At 44.2% G+C, this 20,034-nt stretch overlaps 1 protein-coding gene across 6 annotated transcripts in view; it reads left to right on the top strand.

Annotated features, from left to right (window-relative positions):
- Positions 1-20,034, top strand: part of Dennd1a (DENN domain containing 1A) — a 502,935-nt gene that overhangs the window by 310,953 nt on the left and 171,948 nt on the right. The gene's annotated exons all lie outside the window — the stretch shown is intronic.

Below are 20,034 nucleotides of genomic sequence, written 5' to 3'. Positions count from 1 at the left end.
TGTTGAGCACTTAGGTTGCTAGATGATTTTTATTTCACTGTTATAAATAGCACTTCAGCAAACATCTTTATGCATAAAGGCTTTATCTGCATTTTTTAATCTGTATTATTTCCTTAGTTCAGAATCCCTAAAGCAGAAATGGTTGGTCAAAGCTATGAGTCTGCTGCCAGATTGCTCTCAGTGTGCCTGTACCAGTCAGACAGCAGTGCTTTCAATGAATTTCCTATGCTTTTGTGCATGCCCTCCAGGCTTTCCTTCCTTTGGAAAGGACAGACACTTGCACTGCCCAAAGCAGGGTGGGGCTGGTCAGCTCGCCAGTGTGGCACAGTATGGGCTCTGAGGGGAAATCTCCAGCCGCGCCTGCCATGGTGCTTAGTATGTCTTAAAGGAAGTGCTACTTCTCTTCTGCTCCTTTCATTTCACATCAGCGAGGACCACCTGCTTCGCCACTAACTGTTGCACGCTCTGCTATTGTGCTTACGAAAATGAAATGAGTTGGTTATCGAAAAACCTGTTTGTTTGACATTGAGAATCTTGATCAAAATAGACCACAGAAATCTGCTCAAATTTCTAATTTGACAGGACGGCCATGTGGCTCCTACATTCTGTTAACAGTCCCTCCCTGTCATCACCCAGCCCTAAGCACATACAGTACACAGTTTATGGACTATCTTGGATGATGTATTTAGATCAGACTGAAGAAATTGCTTGTGTGTTTTACCTTTGTTAAGTATGGGGATCTATTCAAAGCTCCTATACAAAAAAAATTAAAAATAAATCCTTTCTAATGGACCTTGCATACCAACTGCTTTATAGTTTAAAGCACTAAAGACTTTTGGGTCTATCGGTGTCCTTAGTTCCCTCATGCCTTCCAGTCTGCTCCATCCCAGGCTTTCCCAGACCTCCTTGTGTCCTAGTACCTTCAGCATTCTCCACCGTATCTGGCCTTGGCTTCTTTTCTTTCTTCACATGCTCTCCAGCAGTCTTGCTTTAGGCTTTCTTTTCAGTGCTGAGTCAAAGTCAGCGAAGCTGCTCTGTGGTTATGACCACTGCTCTGCCTCTCTCTCTCTCTCTCTCTCTCTCTCTCTCTCTCTCTCTCTCTCTCTCTCTCTCTCTCTGGATTTCAGGTCCAAATTCAAATACCCGTTGAATTTCTTTCCCCAACAGTTTATTATTTACATGCCAGTGTGGGCATGAACATGCAGATAAACATTCTGAGCACCCAATTCCTTTCTGATGTTCCCGGACCCTTGAAAGGTACTGCCTGCAGATGCCCCAGAGTTGGGGCACACCAAGCATTCTCAATAATTACTCAGAAGTCTCTATATAAAGTGTCTCTAATCTCGTTCCCTTCCCACTGTCTTCCTTGGCTCTTTTCCTAGGCTTTCTTGGATTCTTACAAAGCCCAATTCACTGATTTGATAGCAAAATGAGGGCCTTGTGTGGTCTAAGCATTGTGCTCAGTCTTGGAGGTATGAGAATAGGGGCCAGTCCTTAGTCCCCTCATGGTATGGGTTGCCAGGTGTGGTCACTACAGAACACCTTCCATTCTCATTCTGCATTGCCCCCAGGCTCCCCATGGCTTCTCCACACTGCCAAGCCTTCTGCCCCATCACTGTAAGAACACATATGAGCCAGTGCTTGGACCAAATAGATCCTATACATCCCCATAGGTAGCCCTGCCCTTCTCTGACTCTTCCAGGAAGTGTTCTATCTTGTTCATCTTTCATTTGTGGAATCTCTCACTCTACACAATAGCTGTTTGTTTGCATGTCCCAGTGTGTCCTCTGAGCATGAATCCCATGGAAGCAAAGACAGCATCGTCTTCTTTGGTGTCCATAGCTTCTTTAGTAGGGTGCCGGTGGGTGACTGTCTGAGCCACAGCTTTCAGAGAAGGGTAAAGTCAGTGCTTGGGGAGCCGTAACAGGGCATATTTTAAAGCCCTCCAGCAGGCATCACTGTTTGCAAGTCACTCAGTGCCATCATGGTTCATAATTGGTTGTCTGTCCAGCCTTTCAAGGGTTCAGAAGCAGTGGCAGGCCACTGTCACCTATGTATAACCCCAGCTCTATTGGATGCAGAGACCTGAAGGTCATGGGGGCTTGCTGGTCTGCAGCCTATCTTTTTGTTACAGAGACCCTATCTCAGAAGAATAAGGTGGAAAATGATTGAACACATGCTTGCGTACACTCAAAAGGGAGGTTTAAAAAATATTTTTTTTTTTTACCTTATTTGACTTTAAGTAATACAGAACAAGCCCTTTTCTCTAGTAAAGCATGCAGTGCAGCATATGCTGAAATTTGAAGCGCTTCGGTGAACAGGTGCAAATCTTGTCTGTCCAGCCTTTCAAGGGTTTTGGGTGAGAAGGTTCAGAAGCAGTGGCCCTGCTGTGCTGAACTCTTGGTGTGGTCAGTACTAAAAGAAAAACAAAAACGCAAGTTGTTCCAGCCTCAGGGTAGTTTTCTGAACAATAACAACAAAAATGTTTCCTGTGGGTGTTGTCCCCTCCCCCCCCCCCCCACCACCACCACCAAATGTTGAAATTCTTTTTCTGTGTCTCCTGAACTTCAGTTCAGGCTCAGGGCCCTCCTGTGCTTGCTTGCTGGGCCTCATGTGCCTCTGATATGGCCTTCAGTGTTGCAGCTCTGTTCTGAGATTTTCCTGTAGGTCTCCGATGCCTAGTGAGTGTGAACTGGTGGCCGAGGAGCTCTGTAAGGAAGGGGCTGGGGAGGCCCAGCTCCTCACTACACTAGTTTTCTTACTGGCAATTCAGCAAAAGGCTTATTTTTGACTGGCTTGTTATTTTTTCTTGAAAGCTATAGGCACCTTATTATGCCTTTGCATATGTGCCAGGATTTTTTAAACTTCAAATGAATGTGGCAGATGTTCATAAAAGTTTAGAAAAAGCTACCATAGGAAGACTTTTTAACCATTTTTATGACACTCAAATTTGTGCACAAAAAGAAACATAAATTATAACCTAGTATTCTCATGGGAAGGAAGGTTATTTTGAGGAAAGACCTACTTCTAGTCTTCAAGTTCGAGCAAGATGCCATTGCTGTTTGCTAAGTGGTAACCTTGTCACTATAAAGAGTCCACTTTTCTTCCAAAGTGACAAGTTTGTAGATGTTCTTCTTTCCTCTCCTTCCTTCTGCCTCTTGATATTCTTTCTGTCATTTAAGCAATTGGAGGCTCGTGGCAAATGAGCAGAATAGCCGAGGGTATTGGCATAGGCCTAACTGCTTCTTGGAGAGAATGATCATGTTAGTTGGCAGCTAGGAAATCCCAAAACATGGCCAGATTACTCACTGACTATTTCCTTTCATTCAACTGATCTCAATTTAGTTCAAGACACATTTATTCAGTCCCTTTTCTGTGCCATATCTGGTAGCAGGTGCCAGGTCATCTCTTGTAGATGGTGCTTCTCCTATTTGTAAATGAAGAGTTTCCTCACATGCTTCAAAACAGTGCTCTGTGCACACCTTAGAGCGACATGGGGAGGAGGCACATCTAGAAGGTGTTTTACGTCACACTCTTGTTGGTAGGATGATCAGGAAGGTGGAAGGAATGTCATAACAATGTCATGTTTCTGAAGAGAGGTTCAGACTATTCTGTAATTGGGACCCTGTTGTCTGTATGCAGAGGCAGGATGTTTCGAATGTGGGTCCTGGAGTCTGGCTTTCCTACTTCCTGCTCAGGTGACCTTCGGAGAGGATATCAACTGATGAGCCTCTTGTTTTCTCACCTGCAAACTGAGGAGGAGGGCTGAGTCCCCTGGATGGAATCATTTGAAAGATCTGGTGAGACAGTGTAGTGCCCAGCACATAAAGCGCTCCATAGAGTCAGTAGCCATGGCTGCTTCTCTTTGTTCAGTGCCCTTAAAGTCATTTATATTGCTAAGCTGGTGGCTTTGAAATAATGATATAGGAACTCTTAGGTTCCCCAGAGAAACAGCCTTAGCAAAATTGGCTTGCACCTGCCTGATATCCCCTGGTTTGCACTGTCTCAGGATTGGGAATAACACTTTGTAAGATTCAGTCAGTATCCTTCCAGACCCCTGCCTGACCACATCCTTGCATTTAACTGTTAATGTTTGTTTTTGTTTTTTCCTCAAAAAGTTCTGGCAGTGTATTATGGTTCCATGTAAGTGCTGGATTTCTTGAGCTCCCAGTGAATGTGGCATTTGTGATGCTTCACCTCTCTGGATCTTACTGTCTTCATCTAGGAGAAAGCTCTGAGTCCTGTAGGTGTCCAGCGTGTCCCATTGTCTGGCCTGTAGCAGTGACACAGTGCATGGCCCTTTCCACAGTAAGGTGTTGAGAGGCTATTATGCTCCAGGTTCCGTATCTCATAGTAGCCATGCCTAGTCTCTACCTTCTTGGAGGTTTTCCTGGAACAGATGCAGACAGGTAGAAATTAATGGATGAATTTAGGTTGACATCGGCTGTGGTAAGAGGCACAACCCTAGCCTGGAGGGCTGAAGGCCACACTTCTCAGATAAAGAGATGCATTGACTAAAGCCCAATCAGTAGATCAGGAAAGCCAGGAACACAGGGCACAACATATGCAGTGCCTAGAAATGGAGAACAGGACTTCCCAGGCCCCATGAGGAGTTCCATGTCAGGAGCCTAAAGGGGGAGGCCATTCATCCAGGGCCTTGTAAGCTGCATTATAGAGTCTGAACTTTATAGGGCAATGGAGAGTCATTGAAGAGTGTAAATAGGGAAGGGACATGGTCAGGCCTTCTCCTTGTAGGCCATTAGAAACAGTCCTTCCATATAAAATGCTTGGAAACTGCTTCACACTGTTAATAAATTGATTTTTGTAAAGATCAAGGTAATTCTTAAGGAAATTACACACCAAAACCCTGTGTATAAAATTCAGATGTGTTAGCGTCCCCAACCCATGCTTCTGAATGGTTTCCTTTGCTCCTGGTCTACAGTTGAGGCTTTTGCAGTGATGCCTTGCTTGGAGGATTGGACACCACTGTTACTCAGTGTCGTCCTCTCCTCTCTGGCTGTTATTGTTGGTGTTTTTTTTACTTTATTTTACTATTTTGAAGCAGTCCTCCTGCCACAGCCTCTCAACTGCTGGAATCATAGTCATGAGCCACCATACCTCAGTTCCTCTCTATCTTCAAGTGCTTTTATGCATCAGATATCCATTCTTCACCAGGTTTGAAGTTATAAATGTAGATGATGTCCTCAGTGATAGTTACAGGCAATGGGGGTGGGGAACATGAGATCCAGGACCAAGCTGCATCTGCCTGGCCAGCTTTCCTTACTAGCTACCACTAGAGGCATATGATGGATGCTCAGAACAGCCAGGCTTCCAGGAATCTTTTCTCTGTCCATTGTTGTTTCTCTAGGATGGCTTGGCCATGGGGCCCTAGGAGCCTAGTTCTTCCTGCAAATGTACCAAGGTAACATTCTGAGGACAGAATCAAACTGTCAGCTCTAAACTCATCTTGGTGTCTGGAATGGGGAGGCCACATAGTCTGTGCCTGTAGTGGAGGTCTTGGTTCCCTCTGGGCTTTGACACAAAATCATTAAGATTCTCTTATAGACTGGGGAAATAATAGGTATTTTGGGTTATTCCACATTACAAAAAGCCTGAATGTCTGCTGTTTAAGTTGGCAGTATTTTACCTAGTTTTCTGTGTTTCTCCTGGGATAGCAAGTCTTTAATCTTTTGTTTGTATTTATTTATTTATTTATTTATTTATTTATTTATTTATTTATTTATTTTACTTATTTTTAAACCATTCAGTACTGAGTAAAGGTGGGTGTTTATTAACCATTGAAACATTCTGCTGCTTCACAAAATTCTGCATGTATACAGAGGCACAGTATAGTTTATAAAACTATGAGCCATAATCCTATTCAAATATAAATGGTGGCTTGTGTGTATCCTCACAATCATAGAGAAATTCCATTGGGAATTGATTGCTGGGACAATAAGAAAGCAATGTTTGCATGAAAAAAAATCTCACTTGGTAAATACAGTTGCAGGTTCATAGGGAGAACTTGAGCAGGAGAGGGAGAGGGTTAGGCAAAGGCTAGAACTTTCCAAGTCTTTGGGTTATCACACACTGAGGACTGTATCTCCTTTCCCTTGGGCACATGGCTCAGCCTTTCTGCAAAGTACAAATAGCCACTTTGCAGAGGGAAGAGCCAGGCTGTGGGTAAAATGATTCTCTGCAAAAATGGGTCTGCCCACCCACAGCAGCTCCCCTGGGCCATGTCCCACAAGGCTGTGTGTGCTAGACCTGGCCCTGCCCCACACTTAGGCCGACCTTTTCCGTCTCAGAGCTTCACTCTGGGTGTCCTGGGAAAGGAAATCACAGGACTCACTGAGACAGTCTAGCAACCTCCTTAGACAAGCTCTATTTCCAGAGTAATGGGACCCACTTCCTTGTCTCTCCAAAGCTCCTTGTCTCATCTGTAGAAATGCAATGGCATTTCAAAGCCTTGTCACATGAAGAGCTTGTTGTAAGCATTGGATCAGGTGTTCATAGTTGGACTGTATAAATGTAAGAGGCAAAGCTTAGATGATTGAAATCCTAGAGATTGGTTTATTTGTAAAGAAAGAAGTAATTACACAGTGGTTTGGCATTGACCAACTTTCCTTAACATACCGTCAACATCATCATCAAATAAGAAATTCAGAACACAAGCATGCAAATTTTGTTTACCCAGGGCCTCAAAGGAGGTCTGGTTCTGTCGGTGGGATTCCCCCGGAAACTCTCTCTTCCTCACAGTGGCATTCTGCCTTTACTATATCACTTGGCCTATGTTGAGATCAGTTCATAGAAAACAATTTAAAGCCTTAGTGGTATTTTATGTAATCAAGTGCTTCTGGCAGAGGTGAGCATCTCCTGCCATCCAGCCATTCTCAGTCTAATTTGTGTGGTTGACCATCAGTCCTACTAGAGAAACTGAGCAGTTGTTGGGCACTGGTGATAATGCTTTTGTTTTCCAGTTTTCTTTTCATCCCTTAGACTGCCATTATAGATAAGGCCTATTCAGCAACATTAAAACTGACTTCAGAGGAAACTCTGTGAGTTAATAAACCCTTACCAAGAGATGCTTAAATGAGTCAAATTCTTGGCAGATGAAGATAAGAAGTATGCTGCAGGAGCCCTGTAACAGAGTGGAAAGAGCCCTGTAGGCCCTGAGTTCAACTTTCTTTTCCCCTAGGACAAGATTCCTTTTAACCAGGTTCTTGTTTAAAATAGGAATCAGGTTAACAGAGGAAAGGTATGAGTCATTTCACAGTCCATCCCCTGTGTGCAAAATGCTCTTAATCCTGGCCTCCTTGGAGATGCCTCTTGAAAACAAATAATAGGTGAAGTTTGGATCTACTAATGTGCACATAGTTCAGCCTCCCGATTACCACTTTAAAAGAGCTTCTGGTCGTGTTAAGGTGACTCTTTAAGGCTCACATTCATCCCTTGTGTGAGTAGGTTCCTCACTTCACAGACATTTTTAATGAGGAGCAAGTGAGGAAATGTGTACACAATCACAGCCACATTGATTCCTGTGTCCATCACATGATAGGTGCAAATCAAATGGAAGTAACTACCTGTATTTCATGACTGGAATAGAAATTCTTTAAAGAATTAAGGAACTCATCTACACAAGGCAATCTTTACCTCACTTTTCATCCTCTTTGTTTTACAGTGATTAACTTTCCTAAATTGTCATTCACTTAGATTCACTTTTAACTGAGGTCAGCCCCATGGGCCTGGGGACTTCTGGGGTGTAGCCTGATGGGAATGTTTCGATGGCAGTGATGATTGAAGAGAGGTTCCCTTGGCCTAGGCAAATCCCAGTTGGGATCTGGGCACATGTGGTTCTGTTTAACACCATGCTCAACAGCTCATGGTACGAATTTGTGACCATCAGGCATTTACTGGTGATATTTGAGGTCACCACAGTAGGGGTGTTTGTCAGCCAAATTAAACTTCCTCTTAATGACCTAAAATAATTGATTCGGAAGGCATTTAAATGGGCCAGGGCAATGTGTAAGCAAGCTGAAATCTGGCATTTTCTACACAAATTACTGTGTGTTGTTTGGTTTGTGTTTTGCTTTTGTTGAGAATAACATGATGGACTATGGATTTTGGAGCAGTAGTTGAGCCGTACTTGAATCCCAGCTCCAACATTTGTCTCTGTACCTGGGTCAAGTCACTGTAGTGGCATTGTGTACCTTCAGATCCCCATCAGCTAAATGCAGGCACCTACCCAAAAGATGACCATTAAGTGTCATGCACATGAGCAAGCTCTCACTCAGTAACAAATATTATTATCGAGTATTTTTAATAGTTTGTACAAAGTGCCCCAGCTGTGATGAATAACTACATCTCACCTACCTTGCTGACCACTTTCTCCATAAACTGTCTGTACTAAATAAATAAATAAATACAAACAAACAAATAAATAAATAAAACTGGAGTCAGTAAACCTCTTTTTCCCTATTGTTTGATTCTCAGTTGAACTCAAGATTAAAGTTGAACAGAATGATTTAGGCTACGGAAGGATACTCCCTTTGGTTATATGATAACTAACCATACACCTTGGCAATAAAAGCTTGAGAGCATCATTCTGTGTTTGTGTAGAAACTGGGCATTGGCTTAAGGCCTTAAGTGTGGTCAGTGGTGTAATTAAGTCTTGTTGGAAACCACCAACACCCCACAGAGTATGTCCAGCTAAAATGCTTTGCTCCATAAACCAGCACCTAAAAGAAGCTAAGAGGTCCAGGCAGGGGCTCCTGAATACTTCTCCAGTCATGCCAAACCCCAGTGTCTAGTGGCCAGTGCTGGGAAGGGTCCTCTTCAGTGTGTGCTGACGATTTGGGTTAAATTATAAAGCATGATAAGTATATATTTGCACTACCCATCTCTAGCTTTAGAAGACAAGGAGAAGAAGGAGAGAGAGAGAGAGAGAGAGAGAGAGAGAGAGAGAGAGAGAGAGAGAGAGAGAGAAATGCTATGATTTTTGGAAGTCATCCCAATTTTTTAAAAATAAGAGAATTTGGACATTTTGGCATATGGGGTTTTTTAAATGAAATTTCATGGAACTGAAAACAGTCAATTTTAGGTTTCCAAAAATTGTTTTGATTTTCGTTGGTATAAATTTACTGCACATGGTTTTGGGGGAAGTTCTAAGAGATACATTTAGGACTTAAGGGGTTGTGTTTTTTATCCTTCCTTCCTTTCTTCCTTCCTCTCTTTCTTTCTTTCTTTCTTTCTTTCTTTCTTTCTTTCTTTCTTTCTTTCTTTCTTTCTTTCTTTCTTTAGATTTATAGTTGAGTTTAAAAAGGTGGGTTGTTGTGGGTTTTGTTTTGTTTTTTGGTTTTTTGCCCCCCTCCTCAAAAATATAAACTGGAGGAAGACAGAATTCCACTTTTAAAGACGGTTTCTGGAAATGACAATCATTACCCATTGCTGAGCAGTGACCATGGGATATCTTTCAGCACAACTGGACCCTGCCTACCCACTCCTCTTCCCCCACCTCCAGTCCAAGGTCTGGACTGTTCCATTAGCAGCAACTGCTTGCGATCAGCATGTGAGTCACCTGTGTAGGGTCAGGCTTATTGTACATCAAGGACCAACAGTGTCGGAAGAGAGGGAAGATGCCCAGGAGGGGGCTTCAGGCCACCTGCTGTGAGAGGATCAAAGGGTTGAAAGGTCAGAGGGCACAACTCCGTTAACCATATCTGTCTGTGCAATAGCTGTTTCAGATTGTAAATCTTGGCAATTTCATTAAGTCCTCCTGGCTGCTACTGGGGCATTGAAATAATAAAATTTTATATCTGCTGCCTTTCCTGCCTCTGGCAGCCAGGCTGATAGGTTCTGTACAAGGTGGATGTCTTATGAAAACCTTCACTGGAATGATCAGAGCAGCACTAATGGATCCTCATGTTGGGAAGTTAGGTTCCCACAATCTCATCCTTTGGAAGTGGTTGTTTTAAAGTGAATACAGTCCCCACAAAAGCTATGCAGCATCCTTTTGGGTGTACAAAGCACCTCTTCTCTAGAAAGCAGATCCCCAGTCCTCTCTTGCCGCATGCTTCCTCAAGTACACAGGAGGTAAGGTGGGCAAGGTTGGCCCAGCTACTTACTACTCAGCCTTGTCATGGTGCTGGATCCTCTCTGGGCAGCCCTTGACATCTAGCAAGGTCCTTTTTCCCACCCAGCAGAGCCTTGTTGTATTTTTTGAGTCATGTCTCCGAAATATGATTTCCAGCTATTTTTCCTACATCTTCAAAGTGCTGTGGACCTTTAGGGCTCAGAGGCTCCTTCACAAGACAAGTCACAGTACTGGCCATCTCTTACCTGCCCATATATTTAAGACCACCTATAGTCTGTTTGCAAAGTTAAGAGATTTTCGAGATGAAGGTGCCATTTCTGAAATTTCAAGTGCTCCTTTTCATGGGAGATCAGTTCCCTCTGATTAAGTCCGTAATTCTCACTAAGCCATGTTTATGGAGGCAATAAACAATGTTTCAGCGTGCTTGTTAAATTGGGTCTCCAACCTCTCCACTCTTTAAAAATTGACATTTCAAATAAAAGGCAGGTGGAGATGGGAGTTGGGGTTTGCTGTACTTAGTGATAAATGAATGATGGCCAGTGGCAGTTGTGTAGGAGGAATAAGGTCTTGTTTTATGGTAGGGAGGCCCTGAACCATTTTGGGATTAGGGAGTCCATACCTTCTTACACTCCGGATGAAGCTTCTGAATTCAAGCCTCATTGTTTCAAATTGATGGGTACTGTTTTGAAGCAACACATACATTACAAACTCACTGTTTAATTTTCCTAACAAATCTGTGTTCTGGTATTGATAACCCTGTTTTCCAAGTGACTAAGTTTAGGCACAGAGAAGTTATGTAGCTTGTCCAAAGTCACACAGTGAAAGACAAGGATTTGAGCCAAGTTACTACGCTGCATGAAGTGTTTGCAAAAGCAAAAATGTTATACTGGTCTTACTTTAACTATGTAGCAACCAGTCTGTGGTAGCCGCAGAGAAATGTGTGACCTAGTAGGTGCTCAGCACCAGCTGTGTCGTTTAATAATAAAGAGCCCCAGGCTCTGTGTGGTACAGTCCCAAGCTGTCACTCTTAAAAGTGAGACCCGAATGTCTATTCCACAAGGGTGCTGGGAGATTTTAAATTAGAGCACATTATAAATCTCTAAGGCACTTTGTAGGTGACAGGGCTGTGTGGAAAAGGTGGATTAATACCATGATTTTAAGGAGCTAGTAATTGAACATATGAAGCCATGGGAAGCATCCTGAGCCTATTGTTCCTTGTATTTATCTCTGGATTTGGAGTCTACTCCTTGTCATGGGAGCTGGAGTCAGGAAGAGTTCCTAGAAAAGAAGGAGGTATGGAAGCCGCAAGGAGCCAGGCTGTCTCATCAAGTACTCTCTTCTGCCAACCCCAGCAACAGAAAGAGAGTAAAGAATGTCAATTCCTTGATTCTTTTACACATGGAAACACCAAGTCTCCAGCAGTGGTGGAATCAGAGGTGTGAAGGGCTCACCCTCCACTCCAGCTGGATAGAGGCTGTATTGGGATGGAGTTGTAGATTGTGGCTTCAGAAGAAAAGTCAGCTTAGAGAGGAAGGCCTACCAACATTGAGCTGGTTCTGACTGACTCTAAAGGAAACCTGCACTTGGCAGTGACACCCCCTCCCACCATCTTACCCACACTCCTAGAGTTAAGGACTACGATTCCCAGCCCACAGAAGGGAACCAGTGCTGTGTGCCTTGCCTAGAGCTACCTGGCTAGCATACGAAAAGCCAGGACACCAACCTTGGGACTTTCTGACCACCCAGGCAGACAGGCTTCAGGTACATGTGGATGTTCCACTGAGGCAATACCTCTTCCATGTCAGGGTTTCCCTTGGACCCATCACAAGGAGGCCAGAGTTCAGAGATCGTGGTCTAATTGCCCTTGTGTCCTTATAACCCAAAGGCTCTTGTGAATGGCTAACCAGTGTGAAGAAGAGGCACCACTGGAGATGAGGCCCTGCGCTGGCCTGGATCTCTAGCCGTGTTAATGAGCATCAGTGCTTACTACCTTATGGGGTGGATTTGGCTTGACCTGGGAGTTTTTGCCCCACTTCCTTCCCCTGCCAAGCTTCTGTTTCTATTTAAAGCATGCTGGGAAATTCCAATGGGCTCTTAAGTCTCTCTGAGCAGCGGGCTTAGATTTTAATTTCGTAGGACAGGAAGGAGCCCATCAGTGACTCCTGACTCCCAAGCAAAGCCACCACGTTCATCAACTACTTGGCAGCTTGGTGACCTCTGGGGCAGAGGAAGGGAAGGAAAGTGTCACTTTTCCTCTGTTTATACCCAAGATTTCAGGAAGAATAAAGAGCTTAGGATCCCATTTGCCTCTCCTCTTCCCATCCATACTTGCCTCTTTCATTTCTTTGCTTTCCTGTTAGGAGGCCACCGGCTCTCCAAGCTGTTCTTTGTTATGTGCTCATATGTATGCGCATGCATTTGGCTACATTTTATATGTGCTGGGTCGTACAAAGAATACTACAACCCACGTGCATGTTCTTTCTCTGACACACACCAGTTCTAACAACACAGGCACATTACTTCATCTCTTTAACCTTGGTTTCCTCATCCATCAAATGGGTATAATATTCTAGAGAAAACTGTCTTGAGGTTTATTATATTTGTCAGAAGAAACTTTGTGTCAAAGTAAGTAGTGGGGATTGCAAGGGAATTGCAGTTCAACTGGGTTCAAAGCTGACCCCAGGCTTCTGAGCCATGTATCTTCACTCTGTGACCCTCAGTGTCCCTCTTTGTCTTATAAGAGGCGTCTGAGATTAAGCTGATATACACAAAGGGGCCACACAAGGACACAACTAGTGACTGTCATTGTGCTGCTGTGAGCTTCAGACAGAGGTGATGGATGCAGAGTGCATAACAGCTTCTGGCACTGGCCAGCCCCTGCACATTTAACCCTAGGCACACAGTTAGCAGGAAGTCCAGAAGTAGTCACTTAGTGTAAAATTTGGATAGCAAACTTTGTTTTGTTATCAAATATTGATGTCACTTGGTTTAATTTTAACTATATCCTCTACCATCAAAATTTTAAAAAAGAAAGAAATGCTACCTACTATTGAGAAATCTTACTTGACAGGACGTCTTAGCTGAGTCAGGAGCCTGGTCAGTTACTCCTTTCCCAGATAGGTGAACTGAATGTGCCTAGGCTTTATTTAAACCAAAGCACAGTGCCCATGGTTATGAGGATATTGCACACCTCACCACAGCCTGTTATCATTTCTGTGTTTGGTGCTAGCACAGAGGGCCTGTGCAGAGTAGATGGTGAAAAATGGCTTTCTCATGACTGACTACACAGGCACAAAATACATATTGGTTTGTTCTTTTTTTAAATGCTCTTGCTGGGCGGTTGGTGGTGCACGCCTTTAATACCAGCAGCCAGGCGAAAATCTGAGTTCAAGTCCAGCCTGGTCTACAAAGTGAGTTCCAGGACAGGCTCCAAAGCTACACAGAGAAACCCTGTCTCGAAAAAACAAACAAACAAACAAAACCTAAATGCTCTTACAGTCACATGTAGCAAGTGGCTATGGACCTATCTTAGATGAAAAACATGGAATTCAACTAGTTTTAAAAAGCCTGTCTTGGGCCCTTAAGATTCAGATCAGCCTCTCTTATTCCTGCTGCTCCTCTTCCATCCTGCTGTTTTCTCATGCCAGGCTATCTTGAGAACATGAAAGTGTCTCGGTGGGACCCCAGTCAACTTCTGCTTTACACCTCTCTAAAGGGAGGCAGGACAGCCTAAAGAAGCAGTTGTATCCTATAGGTATCTGTCTTTGCCTACATGTTTTCTGATGGTAATGTGTACAATCTATGAAATCTTTATTAATAAAATTATTGTTTCATTTTATAGCAAGAACAGTTTACTACCTAGTGCTAATTATATGCCAGGTACTATCCTACGTATCATAATACATATTTACTTATTTGATTTCCAAAGCAAGCTGATAGGACCATGTCACCACTTTTTGCTAATGTATAAGATTTTAAGGGGAAAGTATACCTATCCTAAGAACACGGTGAGCTGAGTTCTGTGATGGGGATATACTGTGTTCCCACCACCCAGATGGAGAGATAGCATTACAACCCCAGAAGCCCTTTCTATGCCAGCTCTACCCAGTCTCCTCTCACCTGCTGGTAACCACTGTCCTGGACGGGGTTATCACTTCATCATTGAGCAGCTAGTTCCACAGATACAGGGCTAAATGACTTGCCCACAGCATGGAGGCTGAGTTGGAGCTCAGATTCATGCAGTGTGGCCTCCGAGCATGAGCCAGCATCAGGAAAACAAGGGGCTGATGGGAGTCTTGGTTTTAATAGCACAAAATCATGACAGTAGAGTCTTACTAGTCTCTCGGTTCCTTAGAAAAATAAGTTTAACTGTGTCTCCTCAGAACTCTCACCCTTTATTGGCATACCTGTCAAATCACAAGGAGAGAAACTATCTAAAGTAGCTCCTGTGCCGGCCCTTAGTACAGTCAGACCCTGTGCTGAACTCCTGACAAACGTGCTGCATTAGCTGCACAACACAGACACTCAGCTCCACCCCCACTCTATAGATGAGAAAACTGCAGCTCAGGAGAACTTGCTGGAAGCCACAGTCCCAAGGCAAAGCTTGGATGAAGTGGTCTGATTCTAGGGCCTGCCATCTTCATTCCTGAGTTAATGCCTGCTGTCCCTGTCTACTCTGAATTCATCCTGTGCTAATTAATCATTGCAGTTTTACATGATTGTTATCACAGCCATCATCATTGTTATTCTCACTGGACTTCCTGGAGCAGATTCCAGTTTTCTTAGTGGGCTTGCATGGTCCATGTAGGTAGCACTGACATCTGCTGCAAGGCTGGACTCCCGGTAGAATGGAGCCAATTGCAGCTGGTCTGCTCTTTCCCCAGCTAAGGAATATGTGCCTATGTCAAATTCTGTACTGGACATGCAGACCATTGAGGTATGGCTCTGCCCCAGAGGTGGTCCTGGTACAAGGATAACAGAAAAGATTCACCACAGTGACCCACTCCCCCCCCCCCCCAACACCTCCATCCTGGTGTAGGAATACTGTTCTCCATTGCAGTCTGTCAGAGGAGACTGAGGTGAATGGAGCTGGGCCCTGCTCATCAACTTGAAATCAGTTGCCTCCCCAAGTTGGCCAGCACTATCTGTTCCTGGCATTTACATCCCTCCATTCCGTGTGGAGCCATCATTTCCTCTTCATTTTATGGCCTTGCTGTGAGTCCTGCCTTTTCAATAACTGCCCAGTTCCCTTCCAGGTCATTAGGTATTTAGGCATACCCTAAGATGGTACAAGATGCAAACATTTTTAAAAGCTCTCATGTTGACATGAAGGGCATGGGGACCCAAAAGTCTTCAGGGTGGCCCTGGGAAGAGCCCCCTTGTCCTTAACACTCATTCACAGTCATGCACCCACCCCTTCTTTTCCAGGTCTACTTTGAGTTTATTCTGTGTTCTGGATATCATTCTGATGGGCTTATCAACTACACTGAGGTATAGTTGATGCACAACAAACCATCCATTTAAAGTGTATGGTTCAATAAATTTTGAGTTTTGAAGCCACTACCATAATGATTTGGCACATTCTTATCACCCCTAAAAGAGCAGTAGTTTTTACTTAACACTTACCTTGCATTTCCTGTGAGCCAGGCTCTACTTAAATACTTTTAAAATGTTAGCCCATCTAATACTCATAGTAACCTTAGTATAGTGTCTGTTGTCTGAACCCAGAAGAATGGAAACAGGCACAGGAAGATTGACTTACCCAGATTGGTGTGGCTGGTGTGGTTAGGTAGAATTCAGACTAGAAGTAGGATCTGTGCTGCTCACCTCTGGGTTCTGTTCATTCTCTCTCCCCACCCCACATCTTCATTCATTTATTCATTCACTCATTTAAGAATCGTCAGCTGTGGGCCAAGTGTTAGGGTAGGAACTAAAGTAGGAAAGCCAGAGACAGGGCAAAGGATCGATAAGTAAGCTAGTACTGCATAAGTAAACCTAGATGGATGTGTTGTTCTGACTGTGGGAAGCTCAGGTCCTAGAAACCACACTATGTAACAGGCTCTCAGAGTGCCTGAGCCCAGAGCCCACCAAGTTCTGTAAATCATGCAGAAACTCTTTACCACACATTAGCATCTCTAAATACTACAGTGGGTGTCTTAGGGTTTCTATTACTGCAACTAAATACCATGACCAAAATGCAAGTTGAGGAGGGAAGGGTTTATTTGGCTTTACACTTGCAGTTCACCATCAAAGGAATTCAGGACAGGAACACAAACTGGGCAGGAACCTGGAGGTAGCAGCAGATGGAGAGACCATGGAGGGGTGCTGCTTACTAGCCTGTTCCCCAAGACTGCTCAGTCTGCTTTCTTACAGAACCCAGGACTACCTGTCCAGAGGTGTACCCACCCACAATGAGCTGGGCTGGGCCCTCCCCCATCAATCACTAAATAAGAATATACAGGCTTGCGTGCAGCCTGATTGTATGGAGACATTTTCTTAATTGAAAGTCACTCATTCTTCTCCAGTGGCTCTAGCTTGTATCTAGTTGACTTAAAAATAGCCAGCACAGTGAGGATAGGGCTGGTATTGTCCCCTTCTTTTTTCTCACCTGGGAACCTGGAGGGTTTGTGATGCCCAGTACAGTGTTTAAGGCTACCCACATGGTATGGATGAGCTAGAGGTGACTCTTAGGAAAGTAATGTCCTCTCAGTTGCTTCTGAGCATCTCATGTGCTTTAAGTTGTCCCTTTCCTGACCCAAAGACAGGTCAAACCAAGACTGACAAAGCACGCAGGAAAAACATTTTAATATTTTAATGAGCACTATAGATGGGGTGCTGCCGTTTTTTGTGTTTCTGTGTAAGAAATGCCATTTGGAAAGCTGGTGTATATGTCAGTGTTGTTTGGTGCTTTTTTTCCCCTCTTCTTCCCGTTCTGAGGAGAAGCCTATGGAGTCTGGTGGGGGAGGGGTTTGCAGCTGGCAGGAGCCTTGGCATATGCTGTAACTAAAAAGAGAGGGAATGTGTTGGTGGGACAAGCTACCGGAGAGCTGTCTCGGTGTGCTGCAGTACTCGTAAGTGTTCTAATTGGGTAGGATTTTTGGAGGACTATTTTGACATCTGCTCGTGTCTTTGCTGATTTTTCTTCACTTAGAGTAGGAAACACAAGCTGTGGATAAAATGGCTTTAAAATAATTGGAAGAAAAGATATCTCTCCAAGATGAATTCACCAGGGACACTTCTTAAGGAGTAGAAACTAAAATCACTTCTAGGAATCTGTCCTGAAGCACAGAGCTTCCAGCCTTCAGACTTCATGACCATGTCATATATATTAATGTCTTAAATGCTTGAAGTAACGTTCAGCCAACTGGCCTTGGTTGAGTTTGCCTCCATGTAACAGAACACTCTGGAACAATTAGTAACTGTCACTTAGCTTTTAATGAAGTGGAGCATTGCTTATGCTGTAATCAGTGAAAAAAATCAAGGGAGGCAGGGGTACTGTGAAGGATTTAGAATGGTGCTAGGGAGGAGGGAACACAAAAGGAAATAATTTAGAATGATGGCCCCCCCAAAATAAGCTTCTTCTCTGAGCTTTGGGTCTTTCCGTTTCTGCGTAGTAGGCATAGGTAATGTTTATGTTACAAAAGGCAAGTGCGGTTTTGCATAAGAGGAAGCGGGGCCCTGAGAGAGTCAGCTGTGACTGCCTGCCTGCATGTATGCTCAGTGTGAATCCTGAGCACATGGGTCTGGGAGTCTCTTCAGATAGGTGTTGGGGTCAGACTCTTCCACAGCCAGGTTTGCTGCCCTCCCTAGCAGTATGGCACTGGGAAATTTGCTTAGTCTCTGAGCCTCCATCCTTGCCTTGAAGATACTAGGCTCTCCTCAATATGATGCTGAAGAGAAATGAATTAGCTCTCAGGCTGTTCTTCTCCACCAGCACTCCCACCCCATAGCCCTGAGCCTTTGGGCAGAGAGCACCCTCCAGCCACGCCGCCTGTGATTCTTTCCTTGGGAACTCTGAGCTTCAGGAAGCCCCTTGAGCCCACGCCAGCCCCTTTAGAAGAGGCCTTGCCGCCAGCAGGGCAACATTGTCCCATGAGAGGAAACTGCCGAACCAGCTCCTGCCTGGAGCCCAGTGATGGGGACAATTTGGTTACTAAGGGGACCCTGGCCCGCTAAGTCAGGAAAGGAGGCCAGGGTTTTTCCTCTTCTTCAGTCTGCTGCCATTGTTGAAAAAGTAAACACTCCACACAGCTTAACCGGCAAGTCCTCCAGCCAGGAATGGAAGGAAATCACAGGCCTGCTCCAGCCAGCCTCTGAGAGCCCACAAGGGCTAGTCTGTGCTGCTGGGGCAACTCTGGGAACACAGAAACAAGGCCCAATTCTGATCTACACTCAACACCCGCTCAAAGGACCTTTCAGCCCCAGGACTGCTCTCCAGTGGCCATTGCCTCCTGCTCCTTCTGTTTGGCGCTATTGGGAGGGTTGGATGAGGCAAGGCAAGAAATGCTGGGCTGCAGTGGTCCTCAGCTCAATACCCGCAGCCTAACATCCCTCATCACCACTCTAATTCTGCCTCTGATGACAATCATCAGACTTTGAAGTGAGAGCCAAGCTGTTACCACCAAGAGGCCATTGCCACTGCAGCTTTTCTGACAGCACATATTAAAAAGTAATGATTTGAGGCCAGCCTGGTCTACAGAGGCAGTTCTAGGACAACCAGGACTACACAGAGAAACCCTGCCTCAAAAAAACAGAAGATTAAAAAATTTAAAAAGTAATAGTAATAACCACCATGTATTAAGAACTACTGAGTGCCTAGCCCTGGGCACATATGACCTCTGATCTTCATAACATCCTAGAGCACTGATTCTCAACCTGTGGGCCATGACTCCTTTGACAAACTTCAATCTCTAACAGTATTTACATTATGCTTCATAAGAGTAGCAAAATTACAGTTTTGAAGTAGCAATGAAAATAATTTTATGATTGGGGGTCACCACAACATGAGGAACAGTATTAAAGGGTCACAGAAACAATCACAGAAACAATGTCACATGTTGGGAAGATTGAGAACCACTGGACTAGAGGAACTGATAGGAAGTGAGAGGTACATCTATTCCAGTTTCACAGATGAAGCCATACAGTTAAATGTGCCACCTTGAGCAACTCCATCACTTCTTGGAGGCTTTATTTCTTGTCTCTGAAATGGGTGGTAACATCACACCTTCTAGCTCCTGGTGGAAAAGAAAATACCAGTGGGGCAGACTATTGTGAGCTCTGAAATGTATGTGGCCTTAGTGGAGAGATGATTGTGGTTGACCTTCATGTAACCTTGTTGTGGTACACCCAAGGATTTAGCCTGTGGGGTGCAGCAAGGCTGCTAAGTCCTGAAGTCCACTCTGAGTCTCGGTGTGCTCCTCTGCAAATAGGGCTTGTGCTTGTTAAGATGCAGTTCTACACAGTGCTCAGCAGCTGTGTTACTAGCAGCACCTTCTCAGTTGCACCCAGCCTGCAAATAAAGCTGTAGTTAATGGGATGGTGGGTTTCAGTAGAGAGGAAATGCATTAGTCAGGAGTCTTGTTGGACCTCCTTGGTACTCCACCAATGGAAAGTACTTAGTAGATGCTTATAAAATGAGACATAGGTTTAGGGACTGTCCCCTACCCCTCAAAACGTCAGTAGTGGAAGTTAGAGACTCTGACCATTACATGGAAAGATTCTAGGAATCTGTTTCCTGGCATGTTTTTATTAACTGTGAGAGAATCTGACCAACAGATTATCCTCCTGCTAGAAAGATCCTTGAAATGTTTATTTAGGCACTGTGATCTGCCCTAGAAGCTAGAGTCAGAGTGTCAGGCAATGTCTTCGATATCAGATAGATAGATAGATAGATAGATAGATAGATAGATAGATAGATAGATAGATAGATAGTGTCAGGCAAT

Source organism: Peromyscus eremicus, chromosome 4 (assembly GCF_949786415.1).
Source record: "Peromyscus eremicus chromosome 4, PerEre_H2_v1, whole genome shotgun sequence".
Lineage (NCBI taxonomy): Eukaryota > Metazoa > Chordata > Mammalia > Rodentia > Cricetidae > Peromyscus > Peromyscus eremicus.
This window is presented reverse-complemented; position numbering and strand designations above follow the sequence as displayed.